At 42.5% G+C, this 26,894-nt stretch overlaps 1 non-coding gene across 1 annotated transcript; it reads left to right on the top strand.

Annotated features, from left to right (window-relative positions):
• The first annotated feature begins 7,672 nt into the window (after positions 1–7,672).
• TRNAG-CCC lies at positions 7,673–7,745 on the top strand. Its single transcript has one exon. It is a non-coding gene; the product is annotated as a tRNA-Gly (tRNA).
• The last annotated feature ends 19,149 nt before the right edge of the window (positions 7,746–26,894 follow it).

Here is a 26,894-nt window from a genome sequence, read left to right as displayed (position 1 = left end):
CCAAGATTTAGGGACAGGAGATAACTTACTTGGCCGATTCCACTGAGGGAGGAAAGAAGAAAAAAAAAAAACCAACAACCCCAAAACTCTGTTTCTCTGCTCCTCCCACAATTGTGCAGATTGCCCCTCCGACTCTGAAAGAAAAAGTGCAAGGGAGGGATGGTGCTGGGGTAGTGCAGGTGAATGCCCTCATTCGTTTGTCCCGAGGTCCTGAGGGTCCTGGAGTCAGTGCAGATCCGCACTCAGCCGGCGGGCTCTTGGTCCCCTGCACAGCACCCGGGCTTTCCCAGAGCAGGACAGGAGCCTCATTCCCAACCCTCTCTTGCCCAGGCTCTCTTGTCCATCTTCCCAGAAACATCCCGATATGAGAGAAACCTCAGGCGGCCTCCAGTCCTTTCCGAGGAGAAGTGTATGCCTGGCCCCTCAAAGCAGCAGAGCTTTCCAGGCAGGCGCCCATGTGCCTGGCAGCTCCGAGCTGTGAGTCCACCGCATTTTCCGGCTCACATCACCGCAGAGAGCAGACGGAACTGGGAATGGTTATCGGCCAAAAGCTGCAGGCGAACGGCTAATCCAGTCCTGGAAGGGGGCACTGGTAGTAAGCCCTTTAATGGCCTCAGTCCTATGATAATTAGTCCTGGCCTGGAGCTAGCAAACGGCGAGCCCCTCTAACCTGAAACGGAGCCTCATCCACTGCTTGGCGCTAATCCCTTGCACAATGAAAGCCGAACTAATTTACTGGGTAAACACCCTCTCCAGTTACTTACAAGCTGTCTTATTTCAGCCCCAAACCAAATAGAAAGGCGGCCAGTGACTGGAGAGAAAATCAAATATTTAAGAACTCATTTTGCCTGAAACCCCCCCAGGGATGCTTGCCTATCAAGCTCGGAATCGCTTTATGCTACTTCTTTTACGACAGGCGGCTACTTTGCAATGGAAACAACCGCCACTCCTAAGGGATTTCCCGAGCATCGTTATTTTATTTTATTTTTTAATGGTCTTTTGCTAGTTGAGCCAAATCACAACCTGTGAGCCTGGCTCCAGACACACAGTGGGTGCTTCCTGGCGTGCTCAGTCGTGTCCGACTCTTTGCGACCCCACGGACTGTAACCCGCCAGGCACCTCTGTCCATGGGATTTTCCAGGCAAGCATACTGGAGTGCGTTGCCATTTCCTTCTCCAGGGCATCTTCCCAATCCAGGGATGAGCCGGTGTCTCCTGCGTTGGTAGGCATATTCTTTACCACTGAACCACCTGAGAAGACCAGTGGGTGCTTAATAAAGACCAGTTTATCTCAGGATGTGATTCACGAGTCTAGACCAGTGCTCCTCAAGCCCCAGTGTGCATCAGAATCACCAGGAAGATGATTAAAACTCAAATTGCTAAGCTCTATATCCACAATTTGATTCAGTGGATGAAGCCAGATAATTTAAATTTCCAAGAAGTTCCCCGGAGAACCATTAGCCTAGAACAAGGGTCCATAAATTTTGGTGTTAAGGGCCAGATAGTAAATATTTCAGGCTTTGTGGGTCATCAGATGTGTCTTGACTACTCCATCTGCTATTATGGTGCAGAAGCAGCTACAAACAATATTTAAATTAGTGAATGTGGCACTGAAATGGGAATAGCATGTAATTTTCACATGTTGTGAAATATTCTAATTTAGATTTTTTTGGCAAACATTTAAAAATGTTAATCCATCCTTAGCTTGCAGGCCATGCAAAAAACAGGTGGCAGGCCAGATTTGGCTCTTGGAACATTGAGTCTTAGAATGATTATGGTTACTATCTAGTAAGTGATCACAGCAGAGACAATGGCTCAGAGCCTGAAAACAGAAGAAATGTTGCTGTGGATTAAATTGTGACCCCTCTTCCACCCCCTCACCGTCCCCACCCAGTTCACATACTGAGGCCCTAAATGTGACTGTGTTTGGAGATAGGGCTTTTTTTTTTTTTTAGGAGATAATTAAGGAGGCATGCCATTACAAGGGTGGAGTCCTACTTTGATGAGATTGGTGGCTTTTTATGATGAAGAAGAGGCTGAGGAAAGAACATACAGGCACACAGTGAGAAAACAGCCATCTGCAAGCCAGGAAAAAGGGTCTCACAAGAACCAGACAATTATGTCAGCTTGATCTCAGACTTTCAGAAAATAAATTTCTATTATTTAGGCCACCCTTTCTGTGGTATTTTATCAGGGCAGTCTGGGCTAATATAGATGGAAATAATTTTATTTTTGGAAAAAGATCTTCTATCCTTGTAAATTTGATTTCTTATTCACTTATAAACTTCACAAGCATTCAAGAGCTGTATCCTGTATGCTGGGTGTTGTTCTAGGCACTGGATACATAGAGTGGAAGAAAAACCAAATCTGCTCGCACTTCCTGATTTCTAGCAGTGAAACAGTGGGTGCTAGCTCTGCACAGAGCTCAAAGACTATGATTTGCACATTTTCAGGCCAGGCAATAGCTTTTCCTGAGGACATAGTTTCCTGAATTAATCTGCTAACTACATTTATAAAATGTGTACAACTTTATTCTAAGCCCAGAGGTGGGAGATTAAGAAAAACAGAGATTTGTTCCTGGGCATGAATACTAGTAATTGTATTTTCTCAATGCCAAGTAACTTGCCTTTAAGAAACAGGAACAGCAACATCCTAAACTTTCAGTAGAGGGTGACATTATTAAAAGAAAGATTTTTCATTCAGGAGGTGAAGATGAAAGCTATATCTCACTTTCTAGAGTAGGATGTAAGAATTGTTCTTCTTTGAAAGTGAAAAGATTCAAAATATCTATATTCCTGTGCTTGAGGCAAGCAGGGACTTCTTAAATGCCAGCCATGTTTATTCTGTGTTAATCTGGAAAATCATAAGAGCAGCATTGGAACCTTAATAAGATGTTTATCTTTCACAAATTTAGTGAAAGGGAAAGAAGTGTTTGGTAACCACCATCAGTACACAAGAGTCATTGTCTGTCAAGAACAAGCAGGTTGCGCAAAAAGAATCAATTCTTTCCAAAGGTGTTTTCTATGGTGGCTTTTGCAGATCTTGGGGATTAAACTGAAATTGTTAAGCTCCTTATGACCTGTCCTTGATCTGATTTGGGGTTCCTTGAGAGTAGGGACAAGATATATCATCTCCTGGACACAGATGCAGTCTCCTGTGGAGAGTCACACATCAATCAACATTTACTAAGCTCCACTGCTGCCAGATTCTTGTCTTCATCCTAGATATAGATTGCCTAGAGGCCAATGAGACAGACCTCTGCCTGCCAGTGGTTTATAGTCTAATGCGTGAAAGAGGCAGGCAGACAGACATGGATGGGTGTAATTGGTATAACATCCACTTGGAATTGACACATATTCATCACAGAATACAGAGAATCATTGAACATACATAAGTTTTTAAGTTAGGCCCAACTTAGCTTAAATTCCAGCTACATTCTAGCTTTTTGAGCTGGCATAAATTATTCAAGTTCTCTGAGCCTCAGTTCCCTCATTTGTCAACTGGAGGAATACAGTCCAAAGTCATAGGATCCTTAAAAGAATTAGATGATAAACTCTAGCATGTTACCTGGAACTTTCTGGGAGCCCAGTAAATGTTCTGTCTTTTTCAAATAAGCACCAATGCTATTTTCATAAATTGCTTATTTCACCTGAGCTCTGTGTGATTGCCCTCAAACGTTCAGAAATGTAAGTTTACTAGGGGCTATGGATGGGAGAATTGGGGTATCTCTTGTAGTTCTCCCCCCAAAACTTGGTATTTTGCTCAGTCTTTGCTTGACTTTTCAGAGAGCTGTGCTTCAGGATGTGGACCTACATGAATCTAGAGAGGAGATAAATCAGAAGGTGGCAGGACTCCCTGTCAAAAGAAACTGGATCTGGGAGTAAAAGAGTCAGGAGATGTGCAGTGACCTCCACTGCTCAGTCCTCTGACACCAGTGGGGCAGCTGATGAGTGTGACAGCCCTGGGTCCACTGGACAGGAGTGAAGGGGTGGGAGAGGGAAGCAGTTCTACCAGGAGAGTTAAAGATTGCACTGCCACGCAGTGAGAGTAGGGGCTGAAATGCCAAAAGGTGACTACAGATATCATCACAGGTGTATCAAGGCCATTAACAACAGTAGGGACCAGACAGAGGACAGTGGACAGACCGATGGCCTGCAGCTGCCTCCAGCCAGCCCCACCATGCCACCAGTGATTCCCTTTGAGGGCCTGTGGCTCTTGCCAATGCATCATGACCTTTTCCACACCCACTTGATGCTTGGACATCCCCTGCCACCTCCATTCATTCTGGGCCCCTAAACTTTAATTTCCAGTTTGCCTGCTGCTTTTTTTTCTTAGACTGCCTTCACTTTACAATTTGACTTTTCTGATTTGAGTTGCCTGTTTAGAAATTCTACTGTTTAAAATGCGAAAGTGAAAGTAAAGTGCTAATCGCTCAGTCCTGTCCAATTCTTTGGGACCCCATGGACCATAGCCTGCCAGGCTCCTCTGTCCATGGAATTTTCCAGGCAAGAATTCTGAAGTGGGTTGCCATTCCCTTCTCCAGGGGATTTCCCAACCCAAATGAGGGATCAAACTTGACTCTCCTACACTGGAGGCAGATTCTTTACCATCTGAGCCATTCTGTTTAAGCTTCCTAAACCCATGAGGCTGGAGTCTTGAGCCTTGGGACTTGGGTTATCTGGTTTTAGCTGTGGGCCTGGAGTCAATGGTCATCTGACAGACTATGACTGAGGTGAAACTGAAAATTAAATTAAAACACAGCACAGAATCCATCCTTGGGAAGGGGCTAAGATAGAGGGAGAGGGCAGGCAGTGGGCATTCTTATGTAGCCCTCAACCCTGGAGGGAAGAGCTGTGATAGGCACCAAGCTTGTGGGCACATCCTTAGCCCCATGTTCTCTGACTAGTAAACTTCCAGAACGGATTAAAACAGGAAAGAATCACCATTCCACTTCTGGTCCTTCTACTAAGCTATGGGAACCTGCTTGCTTGGTGCTGGTTCTGGGATTGTGATGCTATATGTAAAGCTGGGCCCCAGACTGAGCTAATGCTGTCGATGGAGTCAGTCCTCTTTTGCCATTTACACCACTTTGGCCTCTGAGAGCAGGCATTCTGAGGGCTCTCATGATTGAGTGGCAACTGCGGAGATGCTCTTCATTCACCAGGATCACAGAGTTCCAGTCTCAGGACCTACTGTTTAAAACTTCTCCATTCCAATGGATGAAACACACTGAACATCTGTTGAAGAAATATCCTACCAGGCTGCAAGGAGCTGCCATCTGGTCACATGTTTTTACCTTCATGTCACAACACTCAAGTTGTTTGGGGGCCACTTTCCTTAGAAAGGCAGTTGAAGGAGGTGGTGGAGCATTCCTAAATTGTTGAATTTCTGCATTCACAACTATGAATTAGATTACATCATTCTTAAGTCAGAGGGGCAGGAAAAAGTGTAGAGGTCAACACTGCTGAATACTCTTTGGATGCCTTTGGGGTAGAAAGAGAACCCTGGGACCACATCAGGTGGATCCTGGAGGTAAACTAGGGAAACCTTGAAAATTGTGGTCACCAATGGACATAGGACTATCACCTTTGCCCTTGGAATTGGTAGTCCTCCTGATACAATGGCTCAGATGAGCAGGCGATGACAGTTCTAAATCATGGCTGTGGCTCATCAGGGCTTCCCTCGGGGTCTAGTGGTTAAGAATCCATCTTGCAATACAGGGGACACCAGTTCAATCCCTGCTCTAGGAAGATCCCACGTGCTGTGAGGCAACTAAACCTGTGAGTCACAACTATTAAGCCTGCCCTCTAAAGCCCAAGAGACACAACTACTGAGCCCGCAGCTGCAACTACTAAAGCCTTAGAGCCTGTGCTCCACAACAAGAGAAGCCACTGCAATGAGAAGCCTGTACAACACAACCCCATTTGCTGCAACAAGAGAAAGCCCATGTGCAACAATGAAGACCCAGCACAGCCAATAAATAAATAAATAAATAAATAAATATTTAGAAATATGTATATTAAATAAATAAATTGTGGCTACCTTGGTGAGCTTTTCCATGTGTCCCAAGATTCCACTGGAGCCCAGGAGAGGGAGTTCAGTGTCAAGGGGAGAGCGTAGGGGTTGGTGAACAAACTGCCTCTGCACATACATGTAGTTTGGTTCTTAACTTCTGCTAAAGCCTAGTTTTGGGTGCATGACTCATGACCTCCTAGAGTCTCAGTTACCTCCTCTGTGAGGGAGATGGAGCTAATAAGACTGACCTATGTTTTAAGATTTTGCAGAGGATTGGGTAAGATAATGGATGGAAAGAGTCTTGTAAAGTACTATGCACATGCAAGGTATTATATATAAGTAAGAGCTTAATAACTAATTTTACATGAAGATAATAATGCTATTTGATACTTAAGTTTTCTTCTCATTTTCCAGATTTCTGTGTTAGACAAGTTAATCCTCAATTCTATGTTATCTACTTTGTCAGCCAAAAGAGAGAATCTTGGTCTCCTCAGGAAATTTAGTGAACAATGAAACAGATATAAAGGCACAATTTGGATATTTCAAGTTCAAAGACTTGTCTAAAGTATTAACTTCTTATAGAGAACTTAAGTCAGGTGTAATCACACAAAATCTCAGATGTGGTGGAGACTTTTTTTTCAGTTTATAATATAGGGATGATGGACTTGGGGAAAAGATAACTTCTATTATTTTTGATAGATATGCAAAGTCATATGATTATATATAATGCTGGTCCTCTGAGCAATTTCTGAGCAATTTCAATTTCTGAGGGCATTGAACGTTCTCACCTAATATTCTTCTGAGTAGGTACCAGAGGTCTATCAGATCAGAACAGACCACTTTCTAGGAGCCCAATAGCCTCTTTCCTGATGAGAATGATCCAGAACACTCCAAGTGTTGGAGGAACTGTAGACAACTCTTGATTGCAATTCAAAAACACTCTTTTATCCTCTTAGGAATCAAGACACAGAGCACCATTACCCTAGTGCTGAAGCTCCTGGAGGTCCACGTGTACCACCCCTGGAAGAGTGAAAAGAACCGTGAGCTTGACAACCATAGCTTCTCTTGAGAGCTGGCCTGCTGCTTTAAAGCTCAGTGACTTGTGATAGAGCTCTTAACTCCTCTGGGAATCTTTGCAAACCCTCTGTAAAGTGATAATGAAAACCGTTCCACTTTGTTCACAAGGGTTTTGTGGACAGAGCTTTTAAAATTATAATGTACAAATAAATTGTTGGCACCAATTCCAACTCACTAGGGACCCCACTTTGCCCTCTCTGGGACCAGTGCCTGTAATATTATTATGATTATGTTATTATTTTCACATTACTATGATGATTTCTGAGCACTAGGAAGTCTCTGACACCAAAGAAAATCCAAGGAAATTATTTCAACTTCACTGTTTTACAGGGTAATTGGGATGATTACAATGAGATACCATCAATGAACAGTTGTCAAGTGTAGGGCCATGTGCATGCCAGAGTTCAGAGGTAAGGGCCCTAATTAACAGGACTGTCCAGGCATTTGGTGATACCAGGATATGCATGGCTGATCTCTAAGTGGCTCCAGCCAAGAATGGCCCAGATCAGCAGCTACTGTCCTTTGATCCCCGCCAACCTTCAGAGCCTGCTTTTCCATTGGAAGTGACTCACCAGGGATTTTCCCTGGTGGTCCAGTGGCTAAGATTCTGCACTCCCAATGCAGGGAGCCCAGGTTCAATTCCTGGTCAGGGAATTAGATCCCACTTGTTGCAACTAGAGTTTGCATGCTGCAACTAAAGATCTCATGGCAATAAGGATTGATGATCTCGTGTGTCACAATTAAGACCTGGAGCAACCAAAAATTAATTAGTTAATTAATTAATTTTTTTAAAAAGTGACTACCAGGCTGGGATGGGCCAGGTCCTAGGGACGTCTTAGAAGACATATCACAATGGAGCAGACAGGTAGAAAGAGCCCCTCAGTCAGTAATATAAAAGAATCTGACCAGAGTGTGGCTTTAGAGGGACTTAAAGGCACACAGCAATAGCTACCCAGGCCAGGGGCAGACCTCTCGAGTTTCACACAAGCCAGTGGGAAGGCATGGTATTTAGAGTCTGGGGACAGTCAGTGAGGAGGATCACAGACACTTCTGTTTTGATGAACAGGAGAGCCCAGAGAGCCTCTGCCTCAGGGGCTGGGTCTGACCAGGTTGAGGCATGGGGCAGACACTGGGGAGGAACCTCAGACAGAGACCAGAAAAAGACCCAGGCACCACGGGATGAGATGAGGGCTCTTGGGTGAAGTGAGGGTTCTGACACAGAAAGTAGAGTTAGCAATACAGTTCTGGAAACCGAATTTTAGTCTAGAATGTAAATAGCAGCAAATCCCACAGATGAGATGCAGGAGACTGCTGGAGCCTGATAGGTACAGAGCTAAGACAGGCCAGGCCCTTAGGTGAAACAGCTGAAAGAGAGTTGGGAGTATAATGTGGCCAGAGAGGGGCTCTCAAGCCTCATTGTTTTAGAAGAAATGGTCAAGCTGCATGAGCTTGGGCCGATGTAGCGGGGCAGGTCCTGTGATGACCAGATGGTCAGTGCCAGGGAAACAGTACACAGTGAGGCTGGACAGGTTTGGTTAGATTAGATGCACATGTAACACAGGCGCGAGGAAGAGGCCTCACTGGGTGTGATTGGCGCCAAGAAGAACTCAAGGGTGTACTGTTTTTTTCTATCATGGAGCTCTGGCCTTGCCCTTAGAGGACCTTCCACCAGCGACCTTAGGCCTGGGGTAGCCAAGATGTTTTGCATCTCCTGGAAGAGATGGTCTTCCTCATCCAGTAAGGAGCCTTTAGTTTCTAGATCTCCTGTTCTATACTTGTTCATCAGGGCCAGGATCTCTGTGTCATGGCCAGTGGTTAGTTATTCCTAATATCCACTCTTCCCGTCTAAACTTACTAGAAAATTGGTTTTGTTGGGGCTAATGGTATGCCCTGCTTGAAAACAAAATGAAACACACTTCCTAGCTCCTTAATGGATAGGAGTGGCCATGTGATGTTCTGGTAAATGAGGTGTCTTCTTGCTGGGACAAGATTCACTGAGCACTGAAAGCTGAGTTGTGTGCTTCTAGGGAAGTGACTTAAAAAAAGAGCGCTGACTGGCTACGCAGGTTACTTTTTATATGCCCTTTTTACCCCTTTACTTTTTCTTTCCCTCTTCTCCTTTTCCCTCTACTCCTGCTCTTTCTTCCTTCTTCTTGCTTCCTGCCTGGAACTCTGATGTGATTGCCAGAGCCACAGTAATCATTCTGAGACCATGAGGCAAACCTGAAGCCAGAAACCATGCTCTAAGGTTTGCAAAACATCAGCAACAATAGTCCTACATGTCAACCTCCAGATTTCACATGAAAGACTAAATCCTTAACTTATTAATGTCACTATAGTTGGGCATCTGTACTTTGCAACTTAATCTTGTCCTGAGATCCATATCTTCTAGCTGGACCATTTAGGATAGGGGTGAGAGGTTGGATGGCGGGAGGAAGTGTCTCTTTCACTTTAGAAGATTTGTTGTATTTGATTCCCATGGACAGATGACATGGTTTTCAGTAAGGACTTCCTTGACTCAGTTGTCCTTTCCAGTTGGGGACTGGGAAGAGGTGGGCATTTGGGAGGAAACAGTGTCTGGAGGACCAGATAATTAACATAGAACAAGCAGAAGCAGATACTGCCCTGGCAGCTTCATCTAAAACTCACCACCTGCCTGCTGCCTATCCCTTGGTCTGCCCAGAGAACTCTGCTAATCCAAGATTCCATCAAACCTGATCAACTTTCACATTTGGAAAGAATTCTGACAAGATCTTTTTCTCCAAGATTCCAAAGTCTATGTTCTATAGTCTCTTGATATTACTTATGTATTGGAGGAGAAAATTGGCTGATTTGTTTAAATTAAGAACCCTTGGCCTGGAGAGTACCTGATATTTCCCCATCACATCCTGAGCTCCAGGTCTTCCCAACTTTTGAACATTTAGTTCTCAGGACCCCAGTCTAGACCTGCTAGTTCTCTAGCAGGAAAAGTCCTGCTTTGTTGGGTTGAGGAATGAGGGGAGGAAACAGAAGAGAGATGCTAAAAGTTCAAAGCCTTCCTTAAATTTTCTGCAAGCCTTAGGTGACATGATTATACGTAGACACATTTTGAAGAACATCATTCGTCCTCCTCTTTTACACCTGAATTAACATAATCATAATGTATAATAATGTATATTTGCTATAAATTATGTTTTCTGTGCAGGCTTTTACATATCACCTTTAAGCAGCCACAGAACCCCTTCTGGTCCTCTCGTGTCTTCGAATTTTCTTCCTCCCCTTCCCCAGCTTGATCTCCTGGGCCCGGGTGTCTGCCGAAGGCCCATTAAAGAAATCATTTCCCACCCTGCCCCCAACAGCACCACACACCTGGTAATAAATAATATGATCATTGCCTAACAGACACGCAGAAGAGTCCTGTGATAAATAAAAAGACTTCTCATCTCTCCACAGGCCCAGCAGCGGGGCTGGCAGAGGAGAGTTCGCTATTAAAGAACTCACATAGCCACAGGCAAATTCTCTCACCGCATCTCCTTGTGGAGACCTTTTCTTAAAAGCTGAGATTGCTCTGATGGTTCAAGGTGCTATTGAGCTCTAACCGAGGACAATTACAAGACTCCAGTCGCAGCATCTGAGGCGATGCTTGTGTCTGATAAGGTTGCTGGAGAAGAATGTGGAGGAGCGAAACCGATAATAGGTTGCTGAAAGGATGGGCCGAGGCCTCTTAGCCCAGAGCCTCAAGACAGAAGCAGTGACTGCTGCTGCAAGGCTTTCCCCCACCCCGCCCCCAAATTCTTTTCCATTTTTATTGCATTAAAGAAACCACTCTCTAAACATGCACTTCAGAAATGATTTTTTTCCTAGCTCCAAGCTAGTTATACTCCTCACCAACTGATTTTATATCATGAGAGGTTTTCAGAATAATTCTGCTTTTCTCATTCAGCTTTTTTTTCCTTTCCTTTTCTGTATTGAGAAAAACCAGAGAAGGAACAATTGTATTTGTCCCTTTCCTTTCTTCAGTTATATGGTGTTTCCATGTAATTTTCTACCTTGCCTTATTCTTGGCTTTAAAAATCTTTTACAAAAGCCTCAAACAAAAAACTTGCAGCCATTCTTTTATGATATTTTTTTCTTATTCTCTTTTCATTTTCCTGCCTGTGGTCTGTTGTCTTTGAGATTTCTCTCAATCAACTTCTCTCTCTCTCTCTTTCTCTCACTCTTTATCTTTCAGCTAGAATTTGGTGAAAGCAAATTCTAACGTTCACTACATTTAGAAATTCAGGCCATTACAGCAAACACAGTTTAAAAACACAGAAGATGTGGATTCAGTCCAAAGGCAGGTTGTCTTAAAGCGACCTGGAAACAAGAGGGAGCAGAGATAGGGGAGGGATTTTTTTTTTTTAGTTTTCTTTCCTCGGTGGGGCCAGAAGCCTATATTTCCTGCCTGGTCAAGGTAAAACAGATAAGAATAGATGCCAGGAATAGGTTGGGGGTGGGGCAACACAGCTGTAACTTCCTCATTGTTTTTCTGTCTCACTGTTGTACTCTATGAGAAGGAGTATAGGTAAGGCCTAAGAGTTCTCTGACTGTGAGACCCAGTTTCTTCCACATGTGTGTGGTAGCGGGTGGGAAGGGCAGGAGAGGGGAGACATTAGTCAATCCAGGATGTTTTTCAGTCCTGTTCTTCTCTCATCATTTAAAGCCATATCTACAGGTGAATCAAGCTAATAAGCATATTTTACTCAGACTCAGAAGAGGCACAAGGACTGGTTGCTGGTCTCCAGGAATGTAACCTTGGGCCCAAATTAACACAGATGAATCAATTATGGATTAAAAACACACAAAAATGTAATAGTCAGGTTCTGGTCCATGTAGTGAGATATACCAAGTGCTAGTGGAACCAACAGTACTAGGAAAATGGTGACGGCTTGAGTAAGCTTTGTCTAGGCCTTACAGGATGAAAAGATCTCTTCTTGACCATGGGCTTCCAGAGAGATACCATTGACCTCCAGGCCTCCCTTAAGGACTGTCTAAATGGTTACATAATGCTCACAACCTGCAACTTAGGAAGGTGAGCATACATGCTTTCATGAGGCTACTTTCAATACTATTTTGAATCTCCATGAATACTTGCCCAGAACAGAGGGTACTGGATTTGACATCACTTCAGTGTTGATGGTTTCTGATTCCTCCTACACTGCATCCCACTAGCAGTGAAATAATGTCAGACTTATTCCACACAACCAAGGCTCCAACGTGGGTGATGAGGACTCACTAGAAATCAGCAGAGACCTAGATTCGGTCCTCACTACTTGTAAGTCACCAGCATCAAACCTGGGTAAATCCTTCCTCATCCATGAGCTTCTATTTCCTAATTCTTGCTAGTAATCTGATTACATGAGTCCTAAGGTCCTCTTGGGCTGCAGCCCTCAAGACACTGATAGTCATGTCTGGGAGGTCAGCCACACTTCCTTGCCCTGCGACAACCTGTGGTGTTGAGGAGTTGGCAAGTGCAAATACTCCCTTCTGAGTTGCACATAGATCCTCATTTCTGGGGTGGCCAGTAGGCAATGACCAAAGAGGCATCTATAATTGGAGATTTCTAGTCATAGAAAAGACCCCCAGGATTCCAAGACAGAGCCTTAAACATAATTACGGTGAGAGCTGCCCTGGCCTCACTTGAAAGGGAAATATGGGACAAGAGCCCTAGAATAAAATTACTACATTTTAAATTCAGGAATTTGAGGCAACAAGAAAGAAATGTGAAGTGACTCCAGCAAAAAAAAAAAAAAAAAAATCTATAGCTTTAATTCATTTTACAACAATTGGTCCTTTAAGTGGTGGGCCTGGGAAGTGGACCAGCTACATAATTTGTGGGGCCCAGTGAAAAATGAAGATATGGAGTCCCTTGTTCAGAAATGATTCAGCTTCTCAACTGAAAAGAGCAGAGCATTAAACCAAGCATGGGTCCCCTTGTAAGGGTGGAGCCTATCCCACCACATGGGTTACATCCCCATGAAGTTGGCCCTGCTGGGTGCCCTCACAGAGGAGGTAAGGAAGGTGACTACTGGGCCAGCAGAAAGAGGGCAGTCCAGAGAGGTCATGCTGCTTACTTTGTGCAATGAACTCAGCCTAGCATCCAACTGACTGGGTTCCACACAGATGGTGTGTATAATCTTAAAATTTTCTGTGCTGTTTAGGCGATTATAATTAAAAGCATTCTCTAGTATTATTGTCCATTGCCTGACTAATCCCATGATTTATTTTTTGTTGTTTTTTGCTCAGAAGGCAGACATCAAATATATAAAAATGTGCATATACTTTGGTCCTTTTATTTCAATACAAAAATTATGTATTGGATTAATGTTCTAGGTTGTACTGGAAGATGCAAATGGTGATAAGGACAATGCCCTGGGCTTCAAAGAGTAATGATGCTCAACCACTGGACAAAGCAAACCCAGAAGTCCCTCTCCATTCAGATACTTTGTCAGTCATCATATGGTGCAATTTTGTAAATCTGGACAAAACAAATGGACTTCCTTTTAACAATAGTCTGTGGATCAGACCTGTGACATTTTCAGGCTTAGCATTCAGGAGTTTGGTAATTTGACAGAGATTCAAAGATTACGAAATCATTTTAGTTAAAACCCTTTGCTGAAACACAATGTTTTTTCTGGCCACACCATGCAACATTCGGGATCTTAGTTGCTCAATCAGGGATCAAGCCCATGCCCACTGCATTAGAAGTGCAGTCTTAACCACTGGACCACCAGGGAAGTCCCTGAAGCACACATTTGATTCAGGTCTACAGGCTGGAGTTGATGAGCCCACCACTCGATCACATCTGCCTTTTGCTGTGGCTTTGGCTCACTTCATTTATCATTACCTACATAGTTCATGGGACTAATTCTGTGGTGCAGCAGTATTTACAAGGTAAGGGAATAATGAGGGACGGAGAATTTACTCCTCTAAAATACTAATGGATGAATGTGAGTCAAGCTTTTTACTTATTCAGACTGCTAATCTCCTAATTAGTCTGACAGAGCTTTTGCTGAACTTCTTCTATATCTGTGTATCTGTGTGCTAGTTCCCTATCTCTTTCATTGGTTTATATGTCCTACTGTTGCTCAAATCTCAAATTAGTCCTGTATCTCTGGCCTTTCCCACACTGGTGAGAGGGACTTAGTTTCATATGCACCAAAGGAATCATCAGATTTCATATGCACACAGATCAGCATGTTTAAAGTAAAAGAATGTGTTAGCATAGTTTGTGTTTGGGTGGAAGGATTTGTGAAGAATATTTTTCTTGTAAGTCAGTTAAATGGTTGGGATCTCAAGTAGTTAATATACTAATGTTAAAAGATACAATTGATAAATCCCATAACATTTCTAGATTTTTGAAAAAGATTTGTGCATTGATGTTTATCAAGAACTTATTTTTAAAGAGCTATGCATCTTTGGTGCTAGAAAACCCCAGGAATTATATAATGATGATCTCAGAAAGCCCCATATCCATGCATTAAATAGACTCTGAGACCCCTGTTTTGTTCCTCCAGTGTCTTCAGATAAGCTTTCAACATGAAAGCCAGTGTCAGGACTAGACAGTGATGGTGTTGCTGTTGCTCAGCTGCTAAGTCGTCTCCGGCTCTTTGTGATCCTATGGACTGCAGCATTCCAGGCTCCCCCGTCCTTCACTATCTCCCACAGTTTGCTCAAGTTCATGTCCATTGAGTCAGTGATACTACCTAACCATCTTATCCTCTGCTGCCGCTTCTTCTTTTGCCTTCAATCTTTTCCAGCATCAGGATCGTTTCCAATGAGTTGGCTCTTCACATCAGGTGGTTAAAGTATTGGAAGTTCATCTTCAGAACCAGTCCTTCCAATCAATATTTAGGGTTGATTTCCTTTCAGTCCAAGGGACTCTCAAGAGTCTTCTCTAGCACCTGTGGCTGATGGTCCTCAAGAAACAGGGACTTCAGTCCTACAAACCCAAGAAATTGAACTCTGCCACCAATCAGAATGAGCTTGCAAGTAGATTTGCCCCTAGAGCCACCAGCAATGAAAGTAGGCTGCTGATCACTGTGATTTAAATTTTGTGAAACCTTGACAGCAGAAATGAGTTGAGCCCTACCTAGATTTCTGAACCAGAAATCCAGAACTGTAAGATATAAATAGATTTTGTCTCAAGTCACTAAGTTAGTGGTATTTATTACATAGAAGTAGGATACTCATATAGCCTGGCTACTTTCTTTGAAGGAGAAAGGAAAAATTCATAAGGAAAGAATACACATTAATATCTCACTGAAGCACCTGCCACAGCTGCATTGGTACTTATTCTCCTACAGGGAAGAGAGATTGCTTAAACTATCTTCAGGCTTCCCAGGTGGCTCATTGGCAAAGAATCCACCTGCCAATGCAGAAGAATCCAGAGACTCAGGTTCAATCCCTGGGTCGGGAAGATCCCTGGGAGTAAGAAATGGCAACCCACTCCAGTATTCTTGCCTGGAGAATCCCAGGAAGAGAGGAGCCTGGAGGGCTACAATCCACGAGGTCGCAAAGAGTCTTGTTGGAGTGAACATCATCGTGGACACCTGTAATTACTCCTTAGGTGATAGTTCTGTGAATGGAGTAAAACAAAAATATGTGTTTTTTAGATCAGTAACTTCATAGCTTTCCAAAAGAGGTCTCAGTCACTATATAGAAGATCACACGCTCCTGCCAGCAAGAGTTTTAGTTGACTTTTTGTTTGTCTGTGTTTGTTTAAGTAAAATTTGTATTGAAATATGGCATTGTGTTAGTTTCCTAGGAATGCTATTATTTGCTCCAACCAGATGTGTGTTCTCTCACAGTTCTGGAGGCCTGAAACAAAGACTTTGGCAGAGCCACGCTCCCTCCAAAAGCTCTGGGGCAGGGTCTGCCAACCTCCAGGATCCAATGCCTGATGATCTGAGGTGGAGCTGATGTAACAATAATAGAAATAAAGTGCACAATAAATCTGATGCACTTAAAAAAAAAAAAAAAATCTGATGCACTTGAGTCATCTCCAAGCCCCCACCCCACTCCTACCCAGTCCATGGAAAAGTTGTTTTCCACAAAACCAGATCCTGATGTCAAAAAGTTTGGGGATCATTGCTCTAGAAAAAGATCTTTCTGCTGTGGAGGAAAACATTTTCCTCTCTTGGTTTCTTCTGACTGATTTAAGAATTAAATTGACATGAGACAGATTAACAAAAGAAAACAAACCAAAGTTTAATAATGTCCAAGTGGGAGAGACCCAGGAAAACCAAGTAACTCACTAAAATGGCTGAAGTCCTCCCCTTAAACACTATCTTCAGCTAAAGACAAAAGAGGAGGTTGGGAAAGTAGATGGGGCTTCAAAGCAGAAGAAAGTGATTCTCATAGAGACAGAAAAGCAAATGTCTGGTAAATAAGTGTTTGCTGGGCCTGCAGGGACAACGGACACAGGTGAACCCTGATCTCCAAGGCCTGCCAGTGTCCCCATCTCACCTGGCCCATATTCTTTGCAGGTGTCATTGGTGGAAGCTCTCTTCTGGGAAGAGGCCCTTTGTTTAAATTCTTTAAGTAGCCAAGGGAAAGGTAAAAAGTAAGACTTCCTGAGTCTTCCAGTTTTTAAAAATAATCAGCCTAAAATAACCCCCACTCCAAAGAGACATTTTGGGGTGGCCCATATTGCTCCCTGACACAGCTCTACCTCTTTCCAGCTCTGTTGTCATTCCTGGGGTTCCCTGGCTTGTGGACACATCACTCCAACTTCTGTATCATCACATTACCCTCTCTTCTGTGTGTTTGCATTTTCCCTGTTTTTATCAGTTCAGCTCAGTCACTCAGTCATATCTGACTCTTTGCAACCCCATGGACTGCAGCATGCCAGGCATCCCTGTCCATACCCAACACAAATTCTGTCCATACCCAGAGCCTACGCAAATTCATGTCCATGAGTTATAAACTGGCTCATTATAAACTAGGCATGTGCTGAAAGCTTTCACTCATTCAAGAGCATTTAGTGCTAGGGGATTTCCTTATGTCTTTTTTTCTTAAGCAAGTAGAAAAAATAATTCTCAGTTTTCTAGTTTTAAGACTTATTTTTAAATTAAAGATTTTAAGCTGAGGATTTACAAATCAGCTATTAACTTTTAAGAGTTTCATTATAGTTTAAAAAACCATAATTACTTGAGGTAGGGGAGAGAGGGTATCTACTTTATTCCTAATGGAAACTCTACATATAGATGAAGTGTCTATATAAAAAAATGGGAGCTGCGATTATATTAATACTGTCTAACTGATATTCAATAACTCACCCTTCTATTTCCTATTGTCCATATTTAAACACTTCAAAAAGAATTCTAATCAAGTGGAAATTAATAGAGGAAAGACTGGGGCTGGCAGGAGAAGGTTCTAATCCCACTATCTCTTAATATTTCAAAGTCTCTTTTATTTTCTTAATAAAAGGGCAAGAGAAAGAGAGGGGGAGAGAGAAAAGGGAATTAATCCAGTGCTCTGAACTGCCCTCTCATCTCATTGCTTTAAAGACATTCTAAGAGAATATCACACGTGAGAAGGCTATTTTTGGCCAATGGCCAGCCTTTACTTTGCTTCTCAACTTTTTTCCATCTTTCCTTCTTTCCCTTTATCTACCTGCCCTCTCTCCTCTATTTTCTCCATTCCTAAGACCTGCAAAGCCCAGTGAAGAGGGTGATATTTAAAGTCCAAGCTCCCGACATAACCTGTCTACCTGTCCCCTTCTTCCCCCATTCCATCACCTGTGGCACTGCTCCTTCTAACCTATCTCATGCATCTCTGTCTCTGGGTTTCTGGACTTGTTTTTCCCTCATTTCTCTATTTTTTCCTCTTCCCTCAAGTCCTAGTTATTCCTCAGGTCCCATTCTCTGTGACAGTATTTCTATGTAGCTTCTTAAAAATAACAATAATGAAACCTTGAATATTATAATAATGAAAACTGAGAATATTTATGAAGTATTTCCAGTATCTTAGGCAACTTACTTGGGTTGTATCATTTAATCCTTTTAAGAATCCCTTAGGAGATTATCCCAACCTCATAGGTGAGGTCTGGGACTAGAGAAAGGCTAGGTTGAAAGTCAAAGGTCAAATATGGCTTGAGTGGGAGAGTTGGAGGTAGGGTTCTAACATATTCATCATCTCTTTTCCCTAACTGTGAAAGTCAAAACTCACATGGATTAGAGGTTCAAAGTTCTGTGATTATTTCATATGACAACATCAATTTTCTTAAGCAAAGTGAAAAACTTTGTGAAAAGGACAATCATATTTCATATTTGTTTGTATCTCCCCAGGTTCTCATTTGGAATAGGTACACAGTAGATTCTCAGAAACTACTTAATGATAAAGGTATGGATTTTCCCTATGAACTTGATCATTTTCACTGCAATCACTCAACTGCTGTGTAAACCCAATTTATGTGTTCTAATGCTACATGTTATCCTACTCTTCCTCAAAATTGAGCCAAATGAATCAATGCTGAAACACTAGAAAGTGTCTATCTAACAGATAATAATAGCAATGATTGCTCAATTCACTCACACGTTTAAAAAACTCCTTTGATCACTTTTAGGTGCCATCTACTTTTCTAGGCATTGGGGAATATAGAAGTAAAGAAAGTATACAGAAAATGTTTGCCCTCATTGAGTTGCCCATATTCCAGTTGAAAGAAATAGATAAACAAAGCTATAGAGAAAAATGAAGCAGGAGAGGAGATAGGGAGTTGGTAGAAGAGGAAAAGGCTACAGTTTTACACAGAAAAATCAGGGGGAAACTCACAAACACAGCCTGGAAGGAGATGAAGGAATATGGACATCTGGAGGACAAGCAAATATGAAGGTGGGAATGTGCCTGAAATATCTAAAAAGCAGCAGTGAAGTCAGGTTAGCTCAAGTACCTCTAATCATAGAAGAGAAATTCTATCATCTAGGTATATATGTATGTAAACCTTAGTGAAAGTTGAATGTAGACCCACATTGGCAGGCGGATCTCCAAAACCTAGACACGAGTTTTATACAGAAAGACAGGAAAGGCATATAAATGCGTTACTATAAAAAAAAAAGCAGTAATGGAATGTTAGTGTTTTAGCCCAGGTTCCCTAGAAAGCAACATCTGAGTCAGCAATGAATAGCTAAGTTTCTGAGAGGTAAAATCCAAGGACAGAGAGGGAAGTGAGGCAGGGAGGAGGAGAGGGAGGTCAAGATGGGGGTGACTCTGGTCACTTCTCCTCAGGAGCCTGGAACAAGTGTAGGTGACCTCACAGGGGCAACTGCAGAGCCATGCAGGGCCACTCCAGAACCTGTGTTTGGTCCAATCCATGGGAGGGAGAAACAAAAGGAAATTTACAGGTGGGCTCCCTGTCATCACCTGTTTCCCACTGGTCAGATTTCATCTTGAAAGTAGTTAACCATGACTACCTACCCCTAACAACAGAATGGGAAAGACTAGAGATCTTTTCAAGAACAGTAGAGATACCAAGGGAACACTTCATGCAAAAATGGGCTCAATAAAGGACAGAAATGGTATGGACCTAACAGAAGCAGAAGATATTAAGAAGAGGTGGCAAGAACACAGAAGAACTCTATAAAAAAGATCTTCATGACACAGATAATCACAATGGTGTGATCACTCATCTAGAGCCAGACATCCTGAAATGTGAAGTCAAGTGGGCCTTAGAAAGCATCACTACGAGCAAAGCTAGTGGATATGATGGAATTCCAGTTGAGCTATTTCAAATCTTGAAAGATGATGCTGTGAAAGTGCTGCACTCAATATGCCAGCAAATTTGGAAAACTCAGCAGTGGCCACAGGACTGGAAAAGGTCAGTTTTCATTCCAATCCCTAAGAAAGGCAATCCCAAAGAAGGCTCAAACTACCGCACAACTGCATTCATCTCACACGCTAGTAAAGTAATGCTCAAAATTCTCCAAGCCAGGCTTCAGCAATACGTGAACTGAGAACTTCCAGATATTCAAGCTGGTTTTAGAAAAGGCAGAGGAACCAGAGATCAAATTGCCAATATCTTCTGGATCATCAAAAAAGCAAGAGAGTTCCAGAAAAACATCTATTTCTGCTTTATTGACTATGCCAAAGCCTTCAACTGTGTGGATCACAATAAACTGTGGGAAATTCTGAAGGAGATGGGAATACCAGACCACCTGACCTGCCTCTTGAGAAACCTGTATGCAAGTCAGGAAGCAACAGTTAGAGCTGGACATGGAACACCAAACTGGTTCCAAATAGGAAAAGGAGTATGTCAAGGCTGTATATTGTCACCCTGCTTATTTAACTTATATGCAGAGTACATCATGAGAAACGCTGGGCTGGAAGAAGCACAAGCTGGAATTAAGATTGCTGGGAGAAATATCAATAACATCAGATATGCAGATGACACCACCCTTATGGCAGAAAGTGAAGAGGAACTAAAAAGCCTCTTGATGAAAGTGAAAGAGAGGAGTGAAAAAGTTGGCTTAAAGCTCAACATTCAGAAAACTAAGATCATGGCATCTGGTCCCATCACCTCATGGGAAATAGATGGGGAGACAGTGGAAACAGTGTCAGACTTTACTTTTTGGGCTCCAAAATCACTGCAGATGGTGATTACAGCCATGAAATTAAAAGACGCTTACTCCTTGGAAGGAAAGTTATGACCAAACTAGATAGCATATTAAAAAGCAGAGATATTACTTTGCCAACAAAGGTCCATCTGGTCAAGGCTATGGTTTTTCCAGTGGTCATGTATGGATGTGAGAGTTGGACTGTAAAGAAAGCTGAGCGCCGAAGAATTGATGCTTTTGAACTGTGGTGTTGGAGAAGACTCTTGAGAGTCCCTTGGACTGCAAGGAGATCCAACCAGTTCATCCTAAAGGAGATCAGTCCTGGGTGCTCATTGAAAGGACTGATGCTGAAGCTGAAACTCCAATACTTTGGCACCTCATGCGAAGAGTTGACTCATTGGAAAAGACCCTGATGCTGGGAGGGATTGAGGGCAGGAGGAGAAGGGGACGACAGAGGATGAGATAGCTGGATGGCATCACCGACTCGATGAGCATGAGTTTGAGTAAACTCCGGGAGTTGGTGGTGGACAGGGAGGCCTGGTGTGCTGCGATTCATGGGGTCACAAAGAGTCGGACATGACTGAGCGACTGAACTGAACTGAACTGAACTGAACCTACCCCTAACTCCTGATATGAGCAGGACCATCCCCCCAACCACACACACATACCATGTTGTCTGCCTGCCTTTTGTCTATAAAAAAAAAATTAGCCAAAAAATAAGTTAAATCAGAGAAGTGAAAAAATACAAAAGTAAAGAAAAGTAGTCAAAACAATGATAGTTTAGTCATTAAGCAAAATCAAGGACTTTTAGTTTCTCCTCAAAGACTATAGATAATGTTCTGAGCCATATCCTGTGAGTTGTTTTGTAGAGACTGAAACTCCCACCAGGTGGGAGAAGTTAACTACATGATGACCAGACTGTAGCCATGACATAAGCTGCCACAGTTCCAAGAATTGTCCTCAAGGAAATGGGAACAGACCAAAGCTGGAACTGAAGATAAACTATCTAAAACAATTAAGATGATGCTGGTCAGTCCACTGATGACTATTCTCAAGATGACTATCAGAACTGACTGTGCTATTTCTGCATGTAGCCCTCTCCTTCTGCCTATAAAAGCTCTTGCCCACTGGTTGTCAGTGGGGGAGCTGGCTTTTAGACTGGAGTCCACCCTCCCCCCAGTTGCAGGCATCTGAAACAGAGCAAACTTTCATTTCCACCAACGTGGCCTCTTTACTGGTTTTTGAGCAGCAAGCAGCCGGACCTCACTTTCTGTCACATTCCCACTTGGGACTTCCAGGTTGTGAAGTCTGGCTCTCTTGTCCAGTTCCCATGCCTGTGATGTAGCATCTCCCTAAAGTCTAGAAATGGCAGAAGGGGACGGACACTAGATCTACTTCCGATGAACCTACTTCCGGTTAACCTGGATGCACAGCAACAGCTGAGGGGAATGGCCCAGCTTCCCCAGGCCAGCAGTGGGAAATGTGGAGTCTGGGTGGGCTTGGTAGGCAGGAGCAGAGACTGAAACAGAGCAAGTGACTGAGGGCCTAGAGTTGGCAATGCTGAGGCACAAAATCTGAGAAGGCACAAAAGATATATCTGATATAATCAGTAAACAGCAGTATTTATCAAAAGCAAATATTTATACAGCCCTAAAAACAAGTGAGACAGGAGTCCCATTTCTCTGTTTGGGATAAACTGTGTAGGAGATTAGTGAGATATATATATATCTCACATATGATAGATATATCACATATAGTATGTATATCTCACATACATATATCTCACATATGAGGTGAATACGTACATATATATATTTCACAATATCATATTGATAATGTGTGTGTGTGTGTGTGACAAGAGCAAGAGTGAAACATGGATTGGGAGAAGAATCATCTAGTTATAACCAAAAATATATAATAGAGAATACCACAGATTTGGCACTCTCTTGGAAACATCAATTTAGCTATACTGTTGTTTCACCAGATCAGTTTTCACTATCAGTTCAGTTCAGTCGCTCAGTCGTGTCCAACTCTTTGCAACCCCATGAATCACAGCACGCCAGGCCTCCCTGTCCATCACCAACTCCCGGAGTTTACTCAAACTCAAGTTCATCGAGTCAGTGATGCCATCCAGCCATCTCGACTGTCCTATAGACATTAAGGCCAATGGAGTAGTATGGAAATGTAGGTCAGAGGACAAAAAAATAGCAAAACAATTTAATTTAATATTAATCTCTTACTTTTTAGGATGGGCAAATGGGGGAAATCTATGGAGTGAATCATAGCTAAAAAAAAATTGTTCTGTGAATATTACACATACCTAAAATACTACATAACATATTCTATTTTTTTCAATTTTCAAATCACTTAGTTATTGGAAATACATAGCTAGAGAAGGAAACAAAAAAGTTTAATTTAGTGAAATTCAGTATTATTTATAAAGTGAAGCAAATCTAAAAGGAACACACATATATATATTTATATATATGTATATTTATATATTATAAATAATATATAATATTATTTATTATATCCCTGGTAGCTCAGCTGGTAAAGAATCTGCCTGCAATGCAGGAGACCCTGGTTTGATTCCTAGAGAAGGAATAGACTACCCACTCCAGTATTCTCGGGCTTCCCTAGTGGCTCAGCTGGTAAAAAATCCACCTGCAATGAGGGATACCTTGGTTCAATCCCTGGGTTGGGAAGATCCCCTGGAGAAGGGAACAGCTACCCACTCCAGTGTTCTGGCCTGGAGAATTCCATGAACTGTATAGTCCATGAGGTTGCAAAGAGTCATACATAAATGAGCAACTTTCACTTTTATATGTTACCAAGAATATCACTAAGGCAGATCTGCCAGGAGCAAATTTTTGGTGTCTGGCAGGAGAAGCCTGTTTATAAAGGTTGAATTTAGAGTTGCCTATGTTCTCTTCAGTTGTTTTGACCATGCTTCCTGCCCCTGGACCTGAGACCTGCACTCTGGCAACCTTTCCTTAGCGTTGTTCTAGTCTGCCTTCTCTTAGAAAAGCAGTTTTATGAAAATTCAGTCAATGAAATTGATATGTTAAACTTCAGTTTGGTATCATAGTAAGATCATATGTTTTCAGTGTCAACCTTCTCATGAAGAGGTTGCTCACAGAACTGTCAGCTGTAGGCCTGGAGAGGGTCAGGGCCTTCATTTTACACCTGGGTAAGTCAAAGTCTGAGGAGTAAAAAAGACTCACCAATGCCTCATGACAGAGAGAAATACCTCCTGATTTCTGTCAGTTTGCATTTCTAAATATGTATTTCAACTTCTACACACACGTATGAAATATGAATAAAGAAGTTTAAGGTTCAATCAGAATGAATACCTCTTATGTTATTTACTGCTGCATAACAAACTAAAGTTTAGTAGCTTGGAACAATAAATGTTTTTCATGCACAACTTCTGTTGATCGGGGGTTCAGGAGCAGCTTAAGTGGATGTTCTTGGCTCAGGCTCCCTCATCTTGCAGCCACTATACCGGCTGGGCTGCAGCTGTTTGGAAACTTAACTGGAACTACAGGATTTTCAGCCAACCTGACTCCCTCGTGTGGCTGTTGGCAGGAGGCCTCAGCTCCTAGTAATAGACTCCCACATGACATGACAACTGGCTTCTGCCAGAGCAAGTGATGCAAGAGCAAGGTGGAAACCACAGTGTTCTTTGACCTAGTCTTGGAAGTCACAAAGTGTCACTTCAGTCGCATTCTTTACAGGAGTCAGTTCTATTAAATGCGGGGGTGGGGGGCTGCTACATAAAAGTGTGAATACCAGAAGTAGGGGGGTTACTTGGGGGCCATCTTGGAGGCTGGCTACCTCAATTTCATTGAATCAAAACTAGAAATTCCCTAACTTTTGAGACATACTCCAGTGTTAATAAATATCATTATCAAGAAATCCTATTATTAATCAGTTTTGTGGCCTTTTCATTTTTCAGTCTGCTTTTACACTTACCACCGTGTTTGATTCCTACAACAGTCCTTGACCAGAAAGGTAGGACTGCAGTTTCTGCCTGAGACATGAAGAAGCACAGGCACACAGGGATTAATTCATTTGCTTAGAGCTGCCCAGTGGTGGAGTCGACAGTTAGAGTCCTCTTCATTGAGGTTCATGCCATTTGACCATATCATCCTCTCTCCTCTTTCTTGGCCATCTTTCTTCCTCCTGACCATTACTTATCATTCAGTAAATACTTAGGTCGTGGCTCAAATTCTTCCTCTCTGCTTCACTTGGCAGCATCCTCCATGACTTCATGGTCCATGTAGATGAATCCAGTCATTATGCTGGTGTCTCAGTTCCTTGGCCTTCACATCAGTAGCCCTTCTCCACCCTAGCTATCTGTATCCATGATCACTTCACAGACTCTGTCAGTTTGGAGGCTGTACCTCCAAATTCACGAATTCAAACATCCAACTTTCTGACTACAGTCTCCTCTCCTTTCATCATAACTGTGATGGTTAATTTCATGTATCAATTTAGCTAGGCTTTGTGCTCAGCTGTTTGGCCAATACCAGTCTAGATATAGGGCTTCCCAGGTGGTGATAGTGGTAAAGAATCTGCCTGCCAGTGCAGGTAGATGTAAGAGACACGGGTTTGAGCCCTGGGTCAGGAAGATCCCCTGGAGGAGGGCACAGCAACCCACTCCTATTCTTGCCTAAAGAAGCCCATGGACAGAGAAGCCTGGGCGGTCCATAGAGTCACACAGAGTCATATAAAACTGAAGCTACTGAGCACTCAGTCTAGACATTGCTGTGAAAGTGTTTTTTACTTCCTAGTGGCATTAGAGGTAAAGAAACCACCTGCCAATGCAGGAGACATCAGAGATTCAAGTTTGATCCCTGTGTCCTGAAGATTCCCCTGGAGGAGGAAATGGCAATCCTCTCCAGTATTCTTGGCTGGAAAATTCCTGGACAGAGGAGCCTGATGGGCTACAGTCCATGGGATCGTAAAGAGTCAGACATGACTGAGCACACACACACTAACATTTAAGACATAAAGTGAAGCAGGCTACTCTCCATAATGTGGATGGGCCTCATCCAATCAGAGCAAGGACTGAGGCACCATGATATAAAGGAAGAGAGAGAGAGAAAAAGACAGAGGGAAAAGAAAAGAATATATTCATCCTAGCTCCTGCCCATAAGAAACCACCAGATTAGTAGAGAAGACAGACCAATGCAACAAGTCATTGAGGTGCAGTGTTAAATGTGGATGCAAGGGTAACAGAAGAGGTCATTTCCTTGGATAGGAGGTAGGGTGAAGAACTTTTATAGGTTCACGTCTTGCAAGAGGGTGGGAGTGTCTCTAGCAGAAAGTGAGTCTTCTCTGACTCATGAGAACCAAAACACTAGGTAGAAAATCAAGGAAATTTTAGTTCCAAAACTATCACAGAGAAGCCATGCAAACTTTATCCACTTGGAGCCTTAATTGTTTCAGCTAGAGCAAGACATTGTCCCACATGATGTTTGACTTTGTTCTGTTTCATGATTTGACAACACATTAAAAACCTTCTCTGCCTCTATTTACTTATCAGGCCTTATCAGTGATCTCAAGCAGCTTCCAACTCTAGCTTTGGAGAGGAAAAAAAATACACATTTATTTAAGCTTCTTTGGTTATGGCATCTGTGAGCTTTACCTGCTCGAATGAATATTTTCATGATTATGTTCGCATTTGAATTATACCACTGACACATAAAATATACCAAGTAAGTGTTCTTTTCTATGCTATGTTATTATCATCACTCCCATTTTATAGATGAAAAAACTAAGAGTCAGAAAGAATGAAAAACTCCCATAACCTAACTTGATAAGTAAAAATAGGTTTCAGATAAAAACTGTGAGTTCTGAGCACCAGATTCCAAAGCCAGAGTTCAGGCTGGAATGTAGCTCTTTATCACCTGGAGGACAGAATGCTGTAATTTTCCTCTCTTGGGATTTTCTTTCAACATCATCTCAATGCAACAATTCTTACAGAATGTAACAGTACAACTTTTCTTTGACACCATCTCTGGGGAACTGATCAAGTCATTCTCACCAATGGCACTGGTCCTATTGCAAAATCAGAGTCTGAAATCAGTTATTTCATTCTGTAACAAGATGATAACTAGTTTAAACCTTTCTTCCTTGTTGAATGGGGACAAAACAGTCTGTCTTCTGGTTTCTCCTTCTGAGCTACATTTTGTCCAAAAACTAGAGTGTAAATTGAAAAATTTTG

Source organism: Cervus canadensis, chromosome 7, assembly GCF_019320065.1.
Source record: "Cervus canadensis isolate Bull #8, Minnesota chromosome 7, ASM1932006v1, whole genome shotgun sequence".
Classification (NCBI taxonomy): Eukaryota; Metazoa; Chordata; class Mammalia; order Artiodactyla; family Cervidae; genus Cervus; species Cervus canadensis.
Note: the sequence above shows the minus strand (reverse complement) of the source record. Positions and strands in the feature narration are given on the sequence as shown.